Below are 21,658 nucleotides of genomic sequence, written 5' to 3'. Positions count from 1 at the left end.
CCACCATCGAGAGCATCCTGACTAGTTGCATCACTGCCTGGTATGGCAACTGCTCGACGTCCGACCACAAGGCACTACAGAGGGTAGTGCGAACTGCCAAGTACATCACTTCCTGCCATCCAGGACCTCTATACCAGGCGGTGTCAGAGGAAGGCCCTAAAAATTGTCAAGGACCCCAGCCATCCTAGACATAGACGGTTCTCTCTGCTACCGCATGGCAAGTGGTACCAGAGCGCCAAGTCTAGGTCCAAGAGACTTGTAAACAGCTTCTACCCCAAGCCATAAGACTCTTGAACTTCTTGTCAAATGACTACCCAGACTATTTGCAGTGCGCCAACACCCCCCCCCTCTTTTACACCACTGCTACTCTCTGTTGTCATCTAAGCATAGTCACTTTAATAACTCTACCTACATGTACATACTACCTCAAATAACCGGTGCCCCCACACATTGACTCTGTATCGGTACCCCCCTGTATATAGTCTCGCTATTGTTATTTCACTGCTGCTCTTTAATTACTCGTTACTTTTATCTCTTATTATTATCTGTATTTTTTTGAAACTGCATTGTTGGTTAGGGGCTCGGAAGTAAGCATTTCATTGTATGGTCTACACCTGTTTTTGGCGCATGTGACTAATATCATTTGATTTGAGTTTCACTACTAGCTCAGCACTGGTAATAAACACTAGTAGTTTTTCTCTGTTAAGTCAAACAGCAGTTACCTTGTCAGCTACATCAGTCATCTAAAGAGTAGCCAATTCCGGTTCTGCTTGCTCTACGTCTGGGAGGAAGTACGACTTTTGCTTGTGAGACTTTTTAATGTCAGAAGGGAAATGAAAGTATTAAGTGAGTTATTTAAATGTTTCAGTCCTTCGCGACTGCCTGGATACCGTCCCAACTGGTGGGGGTAAATTACACTGTCTACCAATTGCCCCCTCCTCTCGCTAGCACAGCAGAGTGGGAGGCTGGAACGGCACTGTGTGTTAGCTAGCTTGCTAGTTAGGGACACTGTGTTCTAGCTAGCATGCTAGTTAGCTGTCTAGCATAGAGTGTCCTTCTCTCCAGCCTGCCAAATACCTGCCCTCACCATCGTTAAGAGAACTGTGGGAAAACAGTGCCTGACAGGCGGGGGCAGAGACACTGTCTACCGGTCGCTCCCGCATCCCAATGGCAGAGCAGGTGGGAGGCTGGGGTGACACCATGTGGTATCTAACTCTCTAGCTTGCTAGGTAGTGAGACGTTGTGCTAGCTCGCTAGTTAGCAAGCACATGGTGTCGCCCTGCCTCCCTAATGCTGTTTACCGGAAGAAAAAAAATGTTCCCAACTGGTGGGGGCAAATGACACTGTCTACCAATTGCCCCCTCCTCTCGCTAGCACAGCAGAGTGGGAGGCTGGAACGACACTGTGTGCTAGCTAGCATGCTAGTTAGCTGGCTAGCATAGAGTGTCCTTCTCTCCAGCCTGCCAAACACCTGCACTCCCCGTTGTTAACAGAACTGAGGGAAAACAGTGCCCGATAGGTGGGACACACTGTCTACCGGTGTACAACTAGCTAGCTACCGTTGTTGCCCCATCTCTTCTTCTGTGGGGTTTATCAGCGACATGTTTTTAAACTTCCCATGCAGTCATAGGTGACCCGATTCAGGAAGCACATGTCACAAGTCACGACTTCACAGGAGAGCCGATTGATAAAAAATATTTTTTTTAGCTGGCTGGCTCATTAGCTAACGTTACATGACGTGTGTGAACTTACTCTTTGTTTACCTAGCTATGTTCATTTTTTTACCTAGCTAGCTATGTCTTTATGTCTTAAGCTAAAGTCTACTGTTAGCTAGCTAGCTAATGTTAGCTGGCTGGCTTCCTAGCTGACATCATTATTCGTATTCCAGAGCCATTTGCTTTTCTAGTTAGAGCCTAACATTGAACCTGGTATGTTAGCTCCCAGCACTGTGGCATTGTTGGCACTGTTCATTGTTGTTTAACTAGCTAAAGTTAGCTGGCTGGCTCATTAGCTAACGTTACGTGACATGTGTACCACAACCGTTAAATATGGTTGGGGCCAGTAAACATCTGCAAAAAAGCGCAATGAAATTGTTGCCAGCAGATGTTATCCATAGGTAAATAAATCATCGGCCAGAGCGTCAATTGTGCGCTCCGAGAACGAAACGAGATGGGTGGGGCTAAAGCGTAAGAGGGTGTGACCGATGCTGAATGGGTGTAGACAAAGAAGAGCTCTTCACTAGATACCAAAACATTCAAAGGCCATTTTCTCAAAAGTGAGTTTACAAGTTGGTCTACTTTCAAAGCAATTACTTTCCCATTGTTGCTCAAATGCAGTGTATGATATACCATTTTTGTAGCTCTGAGTCTCTGCTTTTATGCAATATAAAAAAACACAATTTCAAATTTTGCTACATAAGACCGAATCCAGGTGGTGAGTCACATATGATGACAAACACAAGCAGTATCTTTAACAGCACCGTTTCTAGACAGACAACAGATTATGTTTTGATAAACAGACTATTAGAATTAGATTATATATTATAACAAACTTTACCTTTTCAGATAACTTTCATAAAAAATAGTCAAAATGAAAATCTTACCCCCATTTTATGCTCCACCACAATTAAAAACACTTGATAAAATGTCAATGTGAACAGAAAGAAATGTGAAATGTATTCATTTGGGATCTGGTGTTCACTTGGGAATCTCTTTCTTATTGGTCTATTGACTCATTTTGCAGGCCAAAACCCGTAAAAAAATCAACTCAAACTCTACACCAACTCCACTCCAAAACTCCATCCCAAAACTCCATCCTAAAACAGGCAGAAATTTCCAGAGGTCTTTTTTTACCCCCTTTTTCTCCCCAAGGCTCGAGAGGCAAAGGCTGAGTCATGAGTCCTCCGAAACATGACTAGCCAAACTGCGTTTCTTAACACAAACTTAACCTCTTCAGTTAACTTTCATAAAAAATGCTCAAAATGAGTTTTAAAAGTATTTTACCCCTATTTTGTGCTCCACCTCCACAATTATAAGTATTAAAAACACTAGATAAGATGTCAATGTGAACAGATTTGTGAAATGCACTCATTTGGGATCTGGTGTTCCCCTCAAAGGGCATTATCATCATTTACACACATTCTCAGTATTGTTATTCCAGTATTATTCCAACCTCATAGTGTTGGAATATAAATATACACCAGTTATGCTAATATGAACCACCAGGCTGCTGATGTCATGCTGTCTGTCGTTTTTGTATTTATACTTTTTCATAACGACAACTACAAGTTTGATGTCAGACTACAAGTTAATCTTCTTGATGTCAATGTGACAACTGTCTCCAGACATGTCAATAGATGTAGTATAAACCAGTCTTGAGTCTTGATATCTCTGGTTGTTTAGTACACTACCATACTCCCTCTGTTTAGCACATGGCCTCACGTGAATCCTTAAAGAGATGGGTGGGGTCGATACTGAATGGGGGTAGACAAAGAAGAGCTCTCCAGTAGGTGTACCAAAACATTCAATGCCCATTACCTCAAAAGTGGGGTTACAAGTTTATCAACTTTCAAAGCAGAATAACTTTCCCATTGTTCTTCAACTGTAGTGTATGATATACAATTTTCTATCTCTGAGTCTCTACTTTTATCCAATGTAAAAAACACCATTTCAAATATTGATACATAAGACCGAATAGAGCCAGTAGGTCACATTTGCCATCTCATTGTTACTTAGGGAGCTCGTTCTATTATACAGACAGTGGGTGAGATCTCTCCAGGGTAGTTGCTAAAATCTGGTAACTTCCCCAACATTCTTTGAAAACCCGGTTGGAAGATTCACGGAATCAGGAAGGAATAAGATAATTTTTTGGCGCCAACCTGTTACTCAATCATTGAAACTTTTTAGATTTTTTATACAGGAACATAAAACAAAAAATGAAGTTTGAAATGAGTGGGCTAATCCCCCTTTAGCCCCCTCGTGGCGCCAGGTTCGATTCAGATCTAGTGTGATTGAGGCAAAAATAGCAGCTTTAGCCAACTTTTTTGGCTAGCTCTGGCTCTAACGCTACACCAACTGTGGAAACAAAGGCTACAAAACATTTCCATACACACAACAGCTGTTAGATAGCAATATGATGTTGCTATTGTTACAGCACTATTTACATCATGTAGCAGACACTCTTATCCAGAGCTCGGGTTAAGTGTCTTGTTCAAGGGCACATTGACAGACTTTTCACATCATTTGATCGGGGATTAGATCCAGAGACCTTTCGTTTACTGACCCAACGCTCTAGGCTACCTGCTGCCCTATCTGACAGACAGCTCGAGGCTAAGGCTGGATGCTAAGGCTGGATGCTAAGGCTGGATGCTAAGGCTGGATGCTAAGGCTGGATGCTAAGGCTGGATGCTAGACCTGAACTGGCTGTGGTAGCTATTAGCTAGCAGTCGAGACGGGATGAAACATTACAACACTAACGTTACATGTCAGTTTGAGATGGCAGACGTTTTACATGCACCCAGCCTATTGTGTTTTTTTGTTCGCTTATTTGCGTTGTTTGTAACAGTCGAGACGGGATGAAACATTAGCTAACGTTACATGTCAGTTTCACTACTAGCTCAACAGTGGGAATAAACACTAGTGTAGTTTTTTTCTGTTGAGTCAATCAGTTACCTTGCCAGCTACATCAGTCAACTAAAGAGTAGCTGGTTTCTGCTCTGCTTGCTTTTACAACTCTAAATAAAGTACGACTTTTGCTTGTGAGACTTTTGAATGTGGGTCAAAAGGGTAATAAAAGTATTATCGGAGTAATTTTTATTTTTGTACAGTGTCCTTTGCGACCATCTACCGAATACCTGCCCTCACTGTCATTAACAGGACTGTGGGAAAACAGTGCCTGACAGGCTGGGGCAGAGGACACTGTCTACTGGTCGCTCCCGCTTCCCGATGGCACAGCAGGTGGGAGGCTGGGGCAGAGGACACTGTCTACCGGTCGCTCCCGCTTCCCGATGGCACAGCAGGTGGGAGGCTGGGGCAGAGGACACTGTCTACTGGTCGCTCCCGCTTCCCGATGGCACAGCAGGTGGGAGGCTGGGGCAGAGGACACTGTCTACTGGTCGCTCCCGCTTCCCGATGGCACAGCAGGTGGGAGGCTGGGGCAGAGGACACTGTCTACTGGTCGCTCCCGCTTCCCGATGGCACAGCAGGTGGGAGGCTGGGGCAGAGGACACTGTCTACTGGTCGCTCCCGCTTCCCGATGGCACAGCAGGTGGGAGGCTGGGGCAACATCATGTTCTAGCTAACCAGCTAGCTTGCTAAACCTTGTGCTAGCTTGCTAGTTAGCAAGCACATGTGTCACCTCTGCCTCTCTACTGCTGTGTACCGGAGAAAACCGTGCCCAACAGGAGGGGGCGAAGGACACTGTCTACCTGTCACCCCTGCCTCCCGCTAGCAGAGCAGAGCAGGCTTGCTAGTTAGGGACACCGTGCTAGCTAGCTAGCATGCTAGTTAGCTAACTAGCAGAGAGTGTCCTTCGCTCCCGCCTGCCAAACATCTGCACTCGCCTTCTGTAATAGACCTACAGAAAAACAGTGGCCGACCGGCGGGACGAAGGACACTGTCTACCAGTTTACGGCTAGCTATCTACCGTTGTCACCCCGCCTCGGTGACATGTTTTTAATCTTCTCGTGCATTTATATGATAAACACAAGCAGTATCTTTAACAACATCATTTCAAGTTATTGATCGTTTGATAAACAGACTTTTGTAAATAGAATATAGGTTTACATAAACTTCACCTCTTTATTTAACTTTCATAAAAAATGCTCACAGTGAGTTTTTAAATAATCTTACCCCCATTTTGTGCTCCACCTTCACAATTTGAAGTATTAAACAGACTTGATAACATATCAAAGTGAACAAATTAAATGTGTGAAATGCACTCATTCAGAATCTGGTGTTCAGCTGGGACTCTCTTTCTTACTGGTATATTAACACATTTTGCAGGTCAAAACTCCATCCCACCAAAACAGGCTGAAATGTCAAGTGGTCTTTTCAAACAGCTGTTACACTAAAAGGGCATTATCATTTTCGCAGTATTATTCCAACATCATAGTGTTACAATATATATAAAAACGCAGGAAAATCACATTTACCTGGGCATTAAAACATTCTGCACTTGAAATTGGGGCAAATGCTTAATAAATTAGAAAAAAATGAATACTTAATTAAAATGGGGGGAAATTACATTATACCTTAAGTTATTACATTCTGAATTATTACAGTAATTGCTCGTTATTACATTATAATTTGCAGTATGCCTGTCGGGCCCTTCACTCCTAGTGCCACTGACAAGGGGCCAATGTGTCACTAGAGGCAGGACTGATAAACTAATGACTGTCTCATGTTGAAAGTCCAAGTCAGTATCATGCATTTACTGCTCAAGTTATTCCATATACTTTGACTAGTCTAGTCATTCCATAAATGTTTTTGTGTATTGTACCTTGACTAATCAAATTCTTCCATGTATTAAAACAACAGTTTGGTGTGTTATTAATTGGGGGGTCAATTCTGTTTCACATTGACGTTGCCACAGGATCCTGGATGGTACTTCCTGAATGAGAAGAATCAGAGGGGGTTGGTTAGGTTGGAAATGTCATTACATGTTATCAGCTGTAACATTGTCTCAACAGTGATGAATACCAAGTGCTGTACAGGACTTACAACACATTCAGATTCACATTCACATTCAGCCCTCCAGACGAGCTTCAATGCCATACAACTCTCCTTCCGTGGCCTCCAACTGCTCTTAAACGCAAGTAAAACTAAATGCATGCTATTCAACCGATCGCTGCCCGCACCTGCCCTCCCATCCAGCATCACTACTCTGGACGGCTCTGACTTAGAATTCGTGGACAACTACAAATACCTAGGTGTCTGGTTAGACTGTAAACTCTCCTTCCAGACTCACATTAAGCATCTCCAATCCAAATTTAACTCTATAATTGGCTTCCTATTTCGCAACAAAGCATCCTTCACTCATGCTGCCAAACATACCCTCGTAAAACTGACCATCCTACCGATCCTCGACTTCGGTGATGTCATCTATAAAATTGCCTCCAACACTCTGCTCAACAAACTGGATGCAGTCTATCACAGTGCCATCCGTTTTGTCACCAAAGCCCCATACACTACCGACTATTGGGACCTGTATGCTCTCGTTGGCTGGCCCTCGCTTCATACTCCTCTCCAAACCCACTGGCTCCAGGTTATCTACAAGTCTCTGCTAGGTAAAGCCCCACCTTATCTCAGCTCACTGGTCACCATAGCAGAACCCACCCGTATCACGCGCTCCAGCAGGTTTATCTCACTGGTCACCCCCAAAGCCAATTCCTCTTTTGGTAGTCTTTCCTTCCAGTTCTCTGCTGCCAATGACTGGAACGAACTTCAAAAATCTCTGAAGCTGGAGACTCATATCTCCCTCACTTGCTTTAAGCACCAGCTGTCAGAGCAGCTCACAGATCACTGCACCTGTACATAGCCCATCTGTAAACAGTGAATCTATCTACCTACCTCATCCCCATACTGTATTTATTTATTTTTCTTGCTCCTTTGCACCCCAGTATCTCTACTTGCACATACATCTTCTGCACATCTACCATTCCAGTGTCTAATTGCAATATTGTAATTACTTCGCCACCATGGCCTATTTATTGCCTTAACTCCCTTATCTTACCTCATTTGCACTCACTGTATATAGACTTTTTTTTCTTTTTTTTCTACTGTATTATTGACTTTTTATTCCATGTGTAACTCTGTGTTGTTGTCTGTTCACACTGCTTTGCTTTATCTTGGCCAGGTCACAGTTGTAAATGAGAACTTGTTCTCAACAAGCCTACCTGGTTAAATAAAGGTGAAATAAAAATAAATAAATAAATAGTCCTGAGGCTTTGTGATGGGAAGATGTGGCTGTTACTGCAGTGGTGTGGAGGCTGCATTGTGGGACCTGGTGGACTGACAGAGTTGGTGGGATGAGATGGAGGAGTCTGGAGGTCAAAACATGATGAACAAACAAAACAAGAAAACATCAGAAATACTGATTTAACTGTTAAAGTCTCAAATATATGTCAGGAAACTTTAGACACAGTTTGTTATAACTGTTATAACTGGGTTCAGCTGGATTAGACTGAATAAAAGTATGGTTGACACCAAGGCAATGTGTTAAGCAGTTGTGTTCCTTGTTGGCAGTGGAAGCTGGAACACACATCACCCCAATCATCACACCTACAGAACATTCTGCTGTTTGTAAATCAAGTTCCTCTAGATCTAGGATACGTGTTCAGTGTAACAGAGGTAGTATCACGTTGACGTCACTGGAGAAGAATCTGTACTTACCTGATCTGTGGCCTCGCCTGGTTCTTCCCAGAAGCGGAGGTGGAACAACGTGGTGGATAATGGGTGGGAGGGTGATACCAGCCGCTCAACAACAGACCAACAGGCAGTTCTGGGAAACAGATGAACATTTCTGAGAAGTCACACCCCTACCTTTGTCTTGACAAATAAATTATTGTTTGGTTTTGAACAAGCTTTGGTATATAGATGCAGAATCCAGTGGGGTGAATAAACCCGGTTTGAGCTTTTCTCTGCATTCGTTTGAGTTCATACTCTGTTTACAACTTAACACCTTGCTTCGATGTATTTACTTTAACGCCTAAATGTTTTTATTCATCTTCAGAATTAGAATTAAATGAACCTTGTTTTCACATTAAACATAAAGAAAAGGGTGGTGACATGTTCTAATCTTCCCGTGCAGTCACATGATGACAAACACAAGCAGTATCTGTAACAGCACCATTTAATACATTATGGCCTTTCTCTTGTATTTCAAAGATGGGAAGAAAAACTTTTGGGGTTTGTATTATCTTTTACCCGATCTAATGTGTTATATTCTCCTACATTCATTTCACATTTCCACAAACTTCAAAGCGTCGCTGTAAATGGTATCAAGAAAATGCATATCCCTGCTTCAGGTCCTGAGCTACAGACAGTTAGATTTGGACATGTCATTTTAGACAAAAATTGAAAAAAAGGGTCCGATCTTTAAGAGGGTATCATAATTTTCACAATTTCTCAGAATCATTCCAACCTCATAGTGTGGAAATATACACCTGTCACGCTATTTTGGACCACCACCAATTTCTCAGTATCATTCCAACCTCATAGTGTTGAAATATACACCAGTCATGCTATTTTGGACCACCAGGCTGCTAATATTATGCAGTGTCATTTTTGTGTTTATACTTATTCATAACGACAACAAAAAAATGGATGTCAGACTAAAATATGTTCATGATGTCAATGCGACAACTGTCTACAGACATGTCGATAAACGTAATCTTGTCATCTTTGATTGTTTAGCACAGTACTGTACTCACTCTGTTTAGCACATGGCCTCACATGTGAATCCTTAAAGAGATGGGTGGGGTCGATGCTGAATGAGGGTAGACAAAGAGCTCTCAGGTAGGTGTACCAAAACATTCAAGGACCATTTTTATAAAAGTGGTGTTACAAGTTGATCAACTTTCAAAGCAGAATTACTTTCCCATTGTTCCTCAACTGTAGTGTATGATATACCATTTTCTAGCTCTGAGTCTCTACTTATATCCAATGTAAAAAACACAATTTCAAATATTGATACATAAGACCGAATCGAGCCGGTCGGTCCCAGTTGTCATCTCATTGTTACTTAGGGAGCTCGGTCTATAACACAGACGTGGGTGAGTTCTGTCCCAGGTAGATGCAAAAATCTGGTAACTTTCCAAACATTCTTTGAAAACCCGGTTGGGAGATTCCCGGAATCAGGAAGGAATAAGCAGGAAATCTGGAATCCTCCATCCAGGATTTTTGAAAACTGGGGATTTTGGGAAACTTACTGGACTGTGTGCATGTTTATATTACTGCCTAGCACCAAAATCTCATTAAAATGTTCGTGGTCTTCAATTTAGACAACAATTAGTTGTATGAAGTGTTAGGAGAGTACTGGAACCTGTATACTCTGGTGTAAACTGTAGCTGTCTTGACAACAATTAGTTGTGTGAAGTGTTAGTAGAGTACTGGAACCTGTATACTCTGGTGTAAACTGTAGCCGTCTTGACTACAATTAGTTGTATGAAGTGTTAGTAGAGTACTGGAACCTGTATACTCTGGTGTAAACTGTAGCCGTCTTGACTACAATTGTCTAAAAACACGTACCATGTTTTCTCTTGCTAATCCATGCAGGTTTGTCATCTGATTTCCAAGATAGATACCATACTCCAAGGCACGACATGTTTTCTCTTCCATGCAGGTTTGTCATCTGATTTCCAAGATAGATACCATACTCCAAGGCACGACATGTTTTCTCTTCCATGCAGGATTGTCATCTGATTTCCAAGATAGATACCATACTCCAAGGCACGACATGTTTTCTCTTCCAGGCAGGTTTGTCATCTGATTTCCAAGGAGTCTGGTTGTAGCCATCTCCACCAGACTCCAGGATATTTCCCCATATCCTTGTTGAGGCTACCAGCAGGAACACGGAGCACCTCACATGTCCTTGTTGAGGCTACCAGCAGGAACACGGAGCACCTCACATGTCCTTGTTGAGGCTACCAGCAGGAACACGGAGCACCTCACATGTCTTTCAGAAACAATAGGTTTTTGCCTTACCGCTGCAATATGTCACATCTTTTTTGCAAACTGACCAAATCCACATAGAAATGTGTGTTTTACATCTGTCATTCTCATTTAAAGCAAGTCTAATAATGTCACGTTCCTGACCTTATTTCCTTTGTTTAGTCTTTGATTAGTTGGTCAGGACGTGAGCTGGGTGGGTGTAGTCTATGTTACGTGTTTCTATGTTTAGGTTGTCATTTGGCCTGATATGGTTCTCAATCAGAGGCTTAAGTTTCACTTCTGGATCTTATACTTTTGGTTTTCCGTTTTGTTCCTCTAGATCTCCATCTATGTGTTCATTGGCGTTGATGTCAGTGAAGAAGAATCTGTATTTACCCGCACTGTGGCCCCGCCTGGCTCCTCCCACAAGGAGGTAGAGAAACGTGGGGGATAATGAAGATGCTGATATTTTATTATCAGCTACTCTTCCTGGGGTTTATTATGGAACCCCATTAGTTCCTGTCAAGGCAGCAGCTACTCTTCCTGGGGTTTATTATGGATCCCCATTAGTTCCTGTTGCCAAGGCAGCAGCTACTCTTCCTGGGGTTTATTATGGATCCCCATTAGTTCCTGCCAAGGCAGCAGCTACTCTTCCTGGGGTTTATTATGGATCCCCATTAGTTCCTGACAAGGCAGCAGCTACTCTTCCTGGGGTTTATTATGGAACCCCATTAGTTCCTGTCAAAGCAGCAGCTACTCTTCCTGGGGTTTATTATGGATTCCCATTAGTTCCTGTAGCCAAGGCAGCAGCTACTCTTCCTGGGGTTTACTATGGATCCCCATTAGTTCCTGTCAAGGCAGCAGCTACTCTTCCTGGGGTTTATTATGGAACCCCATTAGTTCCTGTCAAAGCAGCAGCTACTCTTCCTGGGGTTTATTATGGATCCCCATTAGTTCCTGTAGCCAAGGCAGCAGCTACTCTTCCTGGGGTTTACTATGGATCCCCATTAGTTCCTGTTGCCAAGGCAGCAGCTACTCTTTGTGGGGTCCAGAAACATTAAGGCAGTTATATAATTTAGATTATGTCAGTGAGAGCAAGAAAGAATTATAGCTTCCTCGATACCTTATTATCTAATGTACTATATGGGACATGATTTAACTGTCTTCCTTTAATATCAGATACGTTAGGTTTTCCTTCCTGAATAGCAGACTCAATATTGTCTTCATTAATTCTGAGCTCGGTTTTAATATAGAAGTCATTCCTATTCATTAAAGAAATATGATATTATATAGAAACGGGTCTGTAACGTTTTTTAAATGTTCCTTATTTTTACAGAAATACACAATTACGTTAACATAATCATACAAACTAGTGATGTAAATCAGTTGCTTTCTTGAAATATTTTTTTATTTTACAGTATTTTCATCAAAATGACCTATAAAGTCTAATATTTGTATACAATTGTCTTTAGAGAAATCCTGGTAAAATGTTTATCTGTATATATATAATATATATATATCTTACCGTACTTAATATACACATAGATAAAAAAAAAATCAATATCATTTTCCTCAACATTTACTTTAATGCCAAAATGTTATTTTTCATCTTCATTATCCTAGAAAATCAAACAAAAACAGAATTAGATTAACCTTGTTTTCACATTAAACTAACAGGAAGAGGAAGTGAGTGACATGTTTTTCAATCTTCCCATGCAGTCATATGATGACGAAACACAAGCAGTATCTTTAACAGCACCGTTTCAAGGCAGACAACAGATGATGTTCATGATCTTTTGATAAACAGACTATTATAATTACAATATAGGTTAACAAACATTACCTCTTCTGTAAACTTTCATAAAATTATGCTGAAAATTAGTTAAATAATCATACCCTCATTTTGTGCTCTATAAGATGTCAATATGAACAGACAAAACATTGTGAAATGTTGTCACGCCCTGGCCTTAGTTATCTTTGTTTTCTTTATTATTTTAGTTAGGTCAGGGTGTGACATGGGGAATGTATGTGTTTTTGGGTTGTCTAGGTGTTTGTATGTCTATGGCTGCCTAGATTGGTTCTCAATTAGAGGCAGCTGTGGTTCATTGTCTCTGATTGAGAACCATATTTAAGGCAGCCATAGGCATTGGGATTTTGTGGGTAATTGTCTATGTTCTATGTTGCATGTGTGCACTTAGTCTTTCATAGCTTCACGTTTGTTGTTTTGTTTCGTTTGTTCATCTTCCAAATAAAAGAAGATGTATTTTTCACACGCTGCGCCTTGGTCCTCTCTCTCACCGCAAGACGATCGTGACAAATGTACTTTAAACTGATGTTGGGACTTTATTAGATTAATCATGTGATCAAACAGGATGTGCGTGTGTAGTGATTAATTTGGATTATTTACAGATCTCTGGTTTCAGCTTCTTGTGAAATGGAATGGAAAGTTAGCATGTTCACAGTGCACAGTTAGGATGCTGGATTGCCCTAAAGTAACGTGATGTGTCACCAACATTATAGAATTACTCCTGTCTAAATAACATTAAAAAATACTTCACCAGGGAGCATCTTAGCCACAGAGGAACATTCACTTAATAAAAACAAATGCTGTGGATTGTTTCAAATCCCCCCCAGTGTGTTTGGGAAGCCTACGATTTGGGTAGTGGGCATGGCAGTAGGTGTAGTTGATTGTTTGTAGTTTCGACAGTCAGTAGTTTCGACAGTCAGTGAAAATCGCCGTAAACATGTGTGAAGATAATGGTTCATGAGTATAATTTAACATTTTGCCTCAAGAAGAAGGGGAGGTGGTGAAGTTATGGTGCGTCTCTCTCCAGAATGCATTCAGATGTAGGAAATATGTAGGACAGTGCCCATTTGGCAATGTCTGATTTCTGATTGTCTCACCCAACAAAAAGAAGTGTTTGAAAAATAAAAAACATATTTTGATTTGTTAAAGTAGCCACCCTTTGCGCTGATGATGCTCTGCAGGATCTATTAGATGTACCCATATAATAGCTTAACTTCTTGTCACGCAGACGACACTATTCTGTATACTTCTGGCCCTTCTTTTGACACTGTGTTAACAACTCTCCAGGCGAGCTTCAATGCCATACAACTCTCCTTCCGTGGCCTCCAACTGCTCTTAAATACAAGTAAAACCAAATGCATGCTCTTCAACCGTTCGCTGCCTGCCCCTGCCCGCCTGTCCAACATCACTACTTTGGACGGTTCTGACTTAGAATATGTGGACAACTACAAATACCTAGGTGTCTGGTTAGACTGTAAACTCTCCTTCCAGACTCACATCAAACATCTCCAATCCAAAGTCAAATCTAGAATTGGCTTCCTATTCCGCAACAAAGCATCCTTTACTCATGCTGCCAAACATACCCTTGTAAAACTGACCATCCTACCAATCCTCGACTTCGGTGATGTCATTTACAAAATAGCCTCCAAAACCCTACTCAATAAATTGGATGCAGTCTATCACAGTGCCATCCGTTTTGTCACCAAAGCCCCATATACTACCCACCACTGCGACCTGTACACTCTCGTTGGCTGGCCCTCGCTTCATACTCGTCGCCAAACCCACTGGTTCCAGGTCATCTACAAGACCCTGCTAGGTAAAGTCCCCCCTTATCTCTGCTCGCTGGTCACCATAGCAGCACCTATCTGTAGCACGCGCTCCAGCAGGTATATCTCTCTAGTCACCCCCAAAACCAATTCTTCCTTTGGACGCCTCTCCTTCCAGTTCTCTGCTGCCAATGACTGGAACGAACTACAAAAATCTCTGAAATTGGAAACACCTATCTCCCTCACTAGCTTTAAGCACCAGCTGTCAGAGCAGCTCATAGATTACTGCACCTGTACATAACCCATCTACAATTTAGCCCAAACAACTACCTCTTTACCTACTGTATTTATTTATTAATTTATTTTGCTCCTTTGCACCCCATTATATTCTGTCTCTACTTTGCACTTTCTTCCACCGCAAACCAACCATTCCAGTGTTTTTTTAGTTTTTATTTTACTTGCTGTGTTGTATTCACTTCACCTCCATGGCCTTTTATATTTTTATTTATTTATACATATATTTGTTTGCCTTCACCTCCCTTATCTCACCTCACTTGCTCACATTGTATATAGACTTATTTTTTTTTCACTGTATTATTGACTATATGTTTGTTTTACTCCATGTGTAACTATGTGTTGTTGTATGTGTCGAACTGCTTTGCTTTATCTTGGCCAGGTCGCAATTGTAAATGAGAACGTGTTCTCAATTTGCCTACCTGGTTAAATAAAGGTTAAATAAAAATAAATAAAATAAATAAAAAATACGGGGGCGCTGTTTCCACTTTGGAAAAAATCGTGCCCAAATTAAACTGCCTCGTACTCTATTCTAGATCATACAATATGCATATTATTATTACTATTGGATAGAAAACACTCAAGTTTCTAAAACTGTTTGAATTATATCTGTGAGTAAAACAGAACTCATTTTGCAGCAAACTTCCATACAGGAAGTGAAAAATCTGAAAACGATGCTCTGTTCCAGGGCCTGCCTATTCAATTGCTTTATATTTATCGATATGCATGCACTTCATACACCTTCCACTAGATGTCAACAGGCAGTGGAAGGTGGAATGGGGTGTCTAGCTTGATCTGAGGTGGAACAAGAGCTTTTGGAGTGGCGGGTCAGGAATTTCCTTTCTCTTCCAAGACGCGCGAAGCACCTCCATATTGTCTTCTGATAAGCGTTCGGTTTACATGGCGAATATCTCCGGCTCTGATTTTATTTGATACATGTGATAATAACATCGTAAAGTATGTTTTTTCAACCGAGTTTAATCAGATTGTTCAACGTTTATTGGGACTTTTGGAGTTTTCCATTCTTTGCGTCAAGAGAAGATGGGCATGTTTGCGCCACATAGTTGCTAATTCGACAGGAGAAAATGACATTCTAAAACCAAACAACAATTTATTCTGGACCAAGGACTCCTTGTACAAGATTCTGATGGAAGCTCAGCAAAAGTAAGAACAATTTATCATGTTATTTCGTATTTCTGTGGAAAATGTTGATTACTATTCTCTGCCGTTTTTGCGAGTGCTGTCTCGCAATAACGCAAGCTGTTTGTTATGGTAAAGTTATTTTTAAAAATCTAACACAGCGGTTGCATTAAGAACCAGTGTATCTTTCATTTGCCATACCACAAGTATTTTTATGTAAAGTTTATGATGAGTTATTTGGTCAGATTAGGTGAGTGTCCAAGATAGCTCCGGACATTCTGGTGAATCGATGCTACATATTCACAATGTATAATCACTGTTTGCAGCTCTAAATATGCACATTTTCAAACAAAACATAAGTGTATTGTATAACCTGATGTTATAAGACTGTCATCTGATGAAGTTGGTCAATGTTAGTGATTAATTTTATATATTTTGCTGGTTTTTGCGAATGCTATCTTTGCGGTGAATAAATGCGTTTGTGTGTGTGGCTATTGTGGTAAGCTAATATAATGCTATATTGTGTTTTCGCTGTAAAACACTTAAAAAATTTGGAAATATTGGCTGAATTCACAAGATGTTTATCTTTCATTTGCTGTAGACCATGTATTTTTCATAAATGTTTTATGATGAGTATTTATGTATTTCACGTTGCTCTCTGTAATTATTCTGTCTGCTTTGGTGATATTTTTGATGGTAGCTGCAATGTAAAACTATGATTTATACCTCAAATATGCACATTTTCAAACAAAACATAAATGTACTGTATAACATGTTATAAGACTGTCATCTGATGAAGTTGTTTCTTGGTTAGTGACTAATTATATCTCTATTTGGTCGGTTTTGTGATAGCTACCTATGCGGTAGAAACATGGTGAAGATCTGCGGTTGAGTCTTTGGCTATTGTGGTTAGCTAATAGAAATACATATTGTGTTTTCGCTGTAAAACATTAAAAAAATTGGAAATGATGGCTGGATTCACAAGATGTTTATCTTTCATTTGCTGTATTGGACTTGTGATTTCATGAAAATTATGTTATATGATATCCCTGTGGCGTTAGGCTAGGCTATGCTAGTCAGCTTTTTTGAGCCCCCCATCTCACAGCTAGCTTTCAGGAAGCTGCTCATCCAGGAGCTTGCTAGCTACAGCAAGAACACTGTAGCACCTTCTGTCCCCTCTACCTCTGTCCCTTCTGCTCCAACCAGCGGTACGCATATGCTGAAATTCATCATTGCAGGCAGGAATGTGCCTCAGGGAAAAAAGGGCTCAGTAGGGCGGCTTCGTTGTGCCCTGTGCCATAAGAAGTCCCCTGTCACCTGCACCACCTGTTCTGTGACCCTCTGTTTCACACCAGAGAGAGTGTCACGCCCTGGCCTTAGTATTCTTTGTTTCCTTTATTATTTTAGTTAGGTCAGGGTGTGACATGGGGAATGTATGTGTTTTTGTATTGTCTAGGGTGGTTGTATGGTTTAGGGGGTTAAGTAGAGTAGATGGGTTTGTGTTTAGTGTAGGTGTCTAGCTGTGTCTATGGTTGCCTGAATGGTTCTCAATCAGAGACAGATGTCATTAATTGTCTCTGATTGAGAGCCATATTTAAGACAACCATAGGCACTAGATTAATGTGGGTAATTGTCTATGTTGTACGTTTGTAGCTTGTGTGTGCACTTACGTCTTTAGCTTCACGATCGTTTGTTGTTTTGGTTTCAGTTTGTTAAAGTGTTCGTTGCGTGTTTTTTTTCCTTTTCTCTAAAAATAAAAGAGAATGTATTTTGCACACGCTGCGCCTTGGTCCACTCTCTCTCAGCAAGACGATCGTGACAGAATTACCCACCAAAGGACCAAGCAGCTTGTGAAACAGCAACAGGACCCACCTACACAGGATTCATGGACATGGGAGGAGATATTAGATGGAAAGGGACCTTGGGCACAACCGGGAGAATATCGCCTCCCTCGTGAAGAGCTGGAGGCAGCTAAAGCCGAGAGGAGGCGATATGAGGAGGCAGCACGGAAGCAAGGCTGGAAGCCCGTGAGTACAACCCAAAAATGTATTGGGGGGGTTAAAAGGGAGTGTGGCGAAGTCAGGTAGGAGACCTGCGCCTACTCCCTGTACTTACCGTGGAGAGCGAGAGTACGGGCAGACACCGTGTTACGCAGTAGAGCGCATGGTGTCTCCTGTACGTGTTCATAGCCCGGTGCGGGTTATTCCACCTCCCCGCACTGGTAGGGCTAGATTGAGAATTGAGCCGGATGTCATGAAGCCGGACCAACGCATCTGGCCACCAGTGCGTCTCCTCGGGCCGGCTTACATGGCACCAGCCTTACGCATGGTGTCCCCGGTTCGGCTACATAGCCCGGTGCTGGTTATTCCACCACCCCGCACTGGTCGGGCTACGGGGAGCATACAACCAGGTAAGGTTGGGCAGGCTCAGTGCTCAAGGGAGCCAGTACGCCTGCACGGTCCGGTATTTCCGGCGCCACATCCCCGCCCCAGCCCAGTACCACCAGTGCCTTCACCATGCACCAGGCTTCCTGTGCGTCTCCAGAGCCCTGTTCCTCCTCCACGCACTAGCCCTGTGGTGCGTGTCTCCAGCCCATTACCACCTGTGCCTACGCCACGCACCAAGCCTCCTGTGTGTTCCCAGAGTCCTGTGCGTCCTGTTGCTGCTCCCCGCACTAGCCTGAAGGTGCGTGTACTTAGCCCGGTACCTCCAGTTCCGGTACCACGCACCAGGCCTACAGTGCGCCTCAGCCGGCCAGAGTCTGCCGTCTGCCCAGCGCCATCTGAGCCATCCGTCTGCCCAGCGCCATCTGAGCCATCCGTCTGCCCAGCGCCATCTGAGCCATCCGTCTGCCCAGCGCCATCTGAGCCATCCGTCTGCCCAGCGCCATCTGAGCCATCCGTCTGCCCAGCGCCATCTGAGCCATCCGTCTGCCCAGCGCCATCTGAGCCATCCGTCTGCCCAGCGCCATCTGAGCCATCCGTCTGCCCAATGCCATCTGAGCCATCCGTCTGTCCCGAGCCATTAGAGCCGCCCGTCTGTCCCGAGCCGTCAGAGCCGTTCGTCAGTCAGGAGCCGTCAGAGCCGCCAGTCAGCCAGGATCCGCCAGAGCATCCAGTCGACCAGGATCCGCCAGAGCCGCCAGTCGGCCAGGATCCGCCAGAGCCGCCAGTCGGCCAGGATCCGCCAGTCGGCCAGGATCCGCCAGAGCCGCCAGTCGGCCAGGATCCGCCAGAGCCGCCAGTCGGCCAGGATCCGCCAGAGCCGCCAGTCGGCCAGGATCCGCCAGAGCCGCCAGTCGGCCAGGATCCGCCAGAGCCGCCAGTCGGCCAGGAGCAGCCAGAGCCGCCAGTCGGCCAGGAGCAGCCAGAGCCGCCAGTCGGCCAGGAGCAGCCAGAGCCGCCAGTCGGCCAGGAGCAGCCAGAGCCGCCAGTCGGCCATGAGCTGCCAGATCCGTCAGCCGGCCATGAGCAGCCAGATCCGTCAGCCAGCCATGAGCTGCCGTCCCTCAGTCCGGAGCTGCCGTCCCTCAGTCCGGAGCTGCCGTCCCTCAGTCTGGAGCTGCCCTCCAGTCATGAGCTGCCCTCCAGTCATGAGCTGCCCTCCAGTCATGAGCTGCCCTCCAGTCATGACCTGCCCTCCAGTCATGACCTGCCCTCCAGTCATGAGCTGCCCTCCAGTCATGAGCTGCCCTCCAGTCATGAGCTGCCCCTCAGTCCGGAGCTACCCCTCAGTCCGGAGCTACCCATCCGTCCGGTGGCGCCCTCTGGGATGGTCTTCAGTCCGGGACTTGCTACAAGGGTCGCCGCTCCGGAGGCGCCACCAAAGCGGGTATTGAGAATGGTGGAGTGGGGGCCTCGTCCCGCGCCCGAGCCGACGCCATGATGGGGGCCACCCCGGACCCTCCCCTTCTGTTTCAGGTACTGCGGCCGGAGTCCGCACCTTTGGGGGGGTGGGGGTACTGTCACGCCCTGGCCTTAGTATTCTTTGTTTCCTTTATTATTTTAGTTAGGTCAGGGTGTGACATGGGGAATGTATGTGTTTTTGTATTGTCTAGGGTGGTTGTATGGTTTAGGGGGTTAAGTAGAGTAGATGGGTTTGTGTTTAGTGTAGGTGTCTAGCTGTGTCTATGGTTGCCTGAATGGTTCTCAATCAGAGACAGATGTCATTAATTGTCTCTGATTGAGAGCCATATTTAAGACAGCCATAGGCACTAGATTAATGTGGGTAATTGTCTATGTTGTACGTTTGTAGCTTGTGTGTGCACTTACGTCTTTAGCTTCACGATCGTTTGTTGTTTTGGTTTCAGTTTGTTAAAGTGTTCGTTGCGTGTTTTTTTTCTCTAAAAATAAAAGAGAATGTATTTTGCACACGCTGCGCCTTGGTCCACTCTCTCTCAGCAAGACGATCGTGACAGAGAGACTGCTATGGGATATGGCATCAGGAGCGCAACATTGTGTAGAGGACTGAGAGTCTTCACATGATTGAACATTGAAGTGTAAATGGTTACCCTTGTTGTTCTTTTTTTTTTAAATATTCTTTTTTTTTGTTGAATTTTTTAAATATATATGTTTTGGGGTATGTTAGAATAATTGTTTTGTATTTTGTATATAGTTATTTGTATCATTGTACCAATTCGGCCACTTGGGTACATTTGGGAAACTTGAGGGACACCTGGGTGACTTCATGCTCAATGGCATGTACCTCACTCATTCCTGAAGGTATCTATCTGAAACTCTGGTCAAATACTGTTGCCTACTTATGTTCTGATTTGAAATGATCCCCAGTATCATAACTGAATGTTTGGCCTTTCTTGTTGATTTTTAAAGATGCAACAACAGTAAGAGAACAAAAAACGTCTGTTGATTTCCTTGTATTTTCTTCTACCAGATCTATTGTGTTATATTCTCCTACATTCAATTCACATTTACACAAACTTCAGAGTGTTTCCTTTCAAATAATACCAAGATATACATATCCTTCCTTCTAGGCCTGAGCTACAAGCAGTTAGATTAGGGAATGTTTTCAGGTGGAAATTGAGAAAATGGGGAGGGCTATACCTAACAAGTTATTAACCTGCAGGCCACCCTCTTGGATCTAGAAGACCAGAGGATTCAGTGGTGTCTTGTTTACCTGCAGGCCACCCTCTTGGTTCTAGAAGACCAGAGGATTCAGTGGTGTCTTGTTTACCTGCAGGACACCCTCTTGGTTCTAGTAGACCAGAGGATTCAGTGGTGTCTTGTTAACCTGCAGGACACCATCTTGGTTCTAGTAGACCAGAGGATTTAGTGGTGTCTTGTTACCTGCAGGACACCCTCTTGGTTCTAGAAGACCAGAGGATTCAGTGGTGTCTTGTTTACCTGCAGGACACCCTCTTGGTTCTAGTAGACCAGAGGATTCAGTGGTGTCTTGTTAACCTGCAGGACACCCTCTTGGTTCTAGAAGACCAGAGGATTCAGTGGTGTCTTGTTTACCTGCAGGACACCCTCTTGGTTCTAGTAGACCAGAGGATTTAGTGGTGTCTTGTTACCTGCAGGCCACCCTCTTGGTTCTAGTAGACCAGAGGATTCAGTGGTGTCTTGTTTACCTGCAGGCCACCCACTTGGTTCTAGAAGACCAGAGGATTCAGTGGTGTCTTGTTTACCTGCAGGTCACCCTCTTGGTGTCTTAAACTTTGCATCTGCTCTGTTCTTCAAGTAAATGTTTTATTGTTTAAAGTCGTCCTTGTACATAGAGTTGTAAGGCTTTTTAATACTGATAGCAACAACAATCAGACTACAGACAGACAGGTTGTTTACTATGACTGGATGAAGGGATGCAGTGTTGAAGGCTTCCTTTAGGTCTCCTGGTCTCTTGGGATTTAAACTGTGAATACAGAGAGATAGTCCTAACCATTCAATCAATGTACACAACAAAAAGTCATCATTAACACTATACTGAGTGGAGACTCTTATAATACAATATAATATAATGACTAGAATATAATAAGATGCCTGTCACCT

The sequence above is a fragment of the Salvelinus namaycush genome, unplaced genomic scaffold, assembly GCF_016432855.1.
Source record: "Salvelinus namaycush isolate Seneca unplaced genomic scaffold, SaNama_1.0 Scaffold4, whole genome shotgun sequence".
Classification (NCBI taxonomy): domain Eukaryota; kingdom Metazoa; phylum Chordata; class Actinopteri; order Salmoniformes; family Salmonidae; genus Salvelinus; species Salvelinus namaycush.
This window is presented reverse-complemented; position numbering follows the sequence as displayed.